The sequence below is a fragment of the Corvus moneduloides genome, chromosome 6 (assembly GCF_009650955.1).
Source record: "Corvus moneduloides isolate bCorMon1 chromosome 6, bCorMon1.pri, whole genome shotgun sequence".
NCBI lineage: Eukaryota > Metazoa > Chordata > Aves > Passeriformes > Corvidae > Corvus > Corvus moneduloides.
In genome coordinates, this window is record NC_045481.1 from 53,694,080 (window position 1) to 53,697,453 (window position 3,374).

Below are 3,374 nucleotides of genomic sequence, written 5' to 3' on the forward strand. Positions count from 1 at the left end.
TGTGACTGTCTGTGAGTCCACACCCCTTTGTGCTTGTCTGTGCACTTGTCTCTCTCTCTCTGTGGTGTTTGAGGCCCTTCCTCACCAGAGGACAAACATCCCAGCAAGGTCCAACTGCAGCCAGGGAGCAGTTGGAGATTTTACCTTAAATCCAGAGGCAACGCTGGCAGTTCCATACCAGAGCACAGAGGCACTGAGCCCTGCATCCTACACCAGTGTGTCACCAGCTTTGGCCACTCAAACCCCTCCAGCGGAGCTTTTTAGAGATTATTTTAAAGGAAAATATGTACCATCTCTCCCTGGAGGGAACCCAGATGCCAGTATCAGACCAGAAGGTGGGCACGGGGTGGCCCCTCTCTACACACTGCTGAAGCTCCAAGGGTTGGGTTTTTCCCTCAAACCCTCTCTGGAAATGAATCTCAGAATAAACCTGAGTCAGAGAGACACGCATGGAAAGCCAGGACACAACAGCAGGGCTGGGGTTCTCAGGAGTTTTCCTTCCCCCAGTGCCACAACCTGAAGAAGATCATGTTGCACAGGGACAGTGGCAGTGACAGACAGGACCCACTCTGTCCCTCCACCTGGCACACAACAGGACAAACACTCCAAGTCAGGTTGGCCAGGTTCATTCTCACAGGCTGCTCCTACCAACAGCACTGGCACAAGCTGTGACACTGGATAACACCCACTACAGTCTCCTTCCCTCCAGCCTGCCACAATTCCCAAACAGCTTCTCTTTCCAGCCTAGAGATCTCTAATTCCTGCCTTGCAGCAACCGCTCCCCTGGGAGCCATCTGAGAGCGAGCAGAACCCCTTGCTCTGCCTTTCTCAAGCTGAGCCCCTCTGCCCCTTCCCCAAGAAGAGCATCAGTGTCCCTAGAGCTCTGAACAGCACAAATCCAGAAGCCAAAGCAAGGGCTGACACAGCACCAGAGCAAAATGCTCTGCAGGGGGCTCCCTGAGGCGTGGGCATTTCCAAATCAACCAGAGCTCAGCTGGACTATGACACAGGGCTAACAAAGCAGAACTTCAGCACTTGGGGTTTGTGGCATTAATGTCCTCTGATGTTTGAAACCTAAGGAAACCCACCACGACAACTGGTGCCCTTACAACCCCAACAGTTTCTGCTCTGCAACCCTTCTGTTATGGAACCCAACACTGGAACAGGGGCTTGATGCCAAATTTCATGAAAAAGAGGTGCAATCTTTTACACAGATTTCACTGTGGGGCTAAAAAACACCTTCTAAATGTACTTTTCAGAGTGCACATGATGGAAGCACCACTATAAGCAAAGCCAGGGCTCCCATGAAGCACAGACCACACTCTGCATCACCCACTTTCTCCCCAGGGTGAAGCCCCTCTGTGCCTCTGAGCCCACACGTGCCTGTGGTGCCTCTGACACCTCCCTGTCTGCACAAAATGGGGGAAAGTTCTGCAAGATGGGAAATGGACAAAACTAAATAAAAGCATTAAACCAAATGTTTCTGCAAAGGTTCCTGAGCACACCTTGAACCCCACCATCCCTCCAGCAGCAAAACTCAGTCACACCAGGGTTTGGTTACTCACGGACTCCCAGAGGAGAAGGGCCATCTGATTTTCCAGGACTATTCCTGCCCACAGGACTCAGACATCCTTGAGGGCTCCGTCCTCTGCAGCCCTGCCTGTGTTCTCGCTTACCTGCCGAGCACAGGGCGCTGTGGTACTGGGCGATGAGACAGGCCTCTCACCAGGCAGTTACACGCAGAACTCCAATGGCAATTGGGACAATAACATCTGCTCAGACACTGAACAGCAGGTTTAGGTACAATCTCTGATCCTTTCCACATTTCCATCTTTTAAGTGGCATATTCTAGATCTCATTCTCGGGCCCAAAATATTTAAGTGAGGCCAACCTTTGTACTACATAATTAAAAATAATATATAATTAAAAATTAGATAATGGGGATGGGGGATGGCTGAAGCAGAGGAGGACTCCAGCCCCAGCAAGGGACACAAACAGGAGGCACTGTACCAGAATGACCCCAAATCCTTTCTACCTCTGTAACACAGTGCTGATGTGCCTAATGCACTCAGAGAAGGAATTGCTGCACATTAACTATTCCATTTTAGAGACACTCTCCCTGACCCACATGTATCCCACGTGTCAAGATCCTCCAAGATTACTTCTTGTTATCCCCATTTATCCCCCAGACCCAGGGCACAGCCAGAAGCTCTCCCCAGTGTGCAGGGGAAGGGTGGGGTTTGTCTCATCAAATGCAACGATTCAGGAGCCTCATTTGAACCAGGATCCTTCTGTTGCCACTGGTTAAAAAACAGGGGCCTCTGGCCAAAGATTTGTCCTGTTCCAAAATAAACAGGATAATAAGCTGCTGCATCCAGCATCAGAAGCCCACTGGAGGAAGACAGGCACCGTTATAGATAAACCAGTGCAATTGGAACATGACAGCACTGGCAGACTCCCCATTTGATTCAGCAAATCGTTCATATAAATACCATGTGCCATCTTCAAAGGCCTCCTGGATGCTGATTGCCAGGGCTATGGCAGCAAGGAAAAGGCTCCGTACCAGCAAAGCTGACAGGAAGGAAAATAAAAGGGAAAGATTCAGGGGAAACATGACACAGAACAGCAGCAAACCCTGAGACACGACTCCACCCTTGTAGAAAAGGAAAGATACTCAAAAACAGCATCTCTGAGCATAATTACCCACTGAGTAGGCTCTGAGCTTGTCAGAGAAGAGGCTACACCTTGTTGTACAGTCAGATCTCACTTAGCATACACAAAATCCCAACCTGAACACTACTGCAATGCAAATTCCAAGCCTGCTCTGTGTCCTCATTCTCCTGCCTGGCTGCCTGGTTCCTGGGGAAGGAGCTGTTGGCCCTGGAGACAGAACTTCAATCTTTCAGCTAATCTAGGTTTATCTTAGGATTTAGGTTTGATTCCACACTCATCTAAGTAATGGAGCAGTTAATTGGTGCTGTGCTGTGCATGAACTGCAAAGAGAGAAACATAAGAAGCAGGAATTTAATTCTACCCTGGGCAGGAAGATAGAGCCTTTTTGCATTCCTCACAAATATGGTAATGAGATTTTAAAATTTTATAAGATACTTGAATGCAGTTTTTCCAGGGCCTTCCCTCACTGTGTTTAGTCAGATTTGGGCTAAAGTATAAAATGGTGTTAAATGCTAAACCCATCACCCCTGTGTCCAAGAAACCTTTGTTTCAGGACTCGGGATCCAGGCTCCTGCCCCAGTCTCCTCTTGTTTTAGAAGCCACATAGCCACAGAACAGGGACATTAGAGCAGACTCCAAGGTTCACACTCCCATCTCTGAACTACAGACACATTTTTAAGCATCTCAGCAGTGTAACAGGC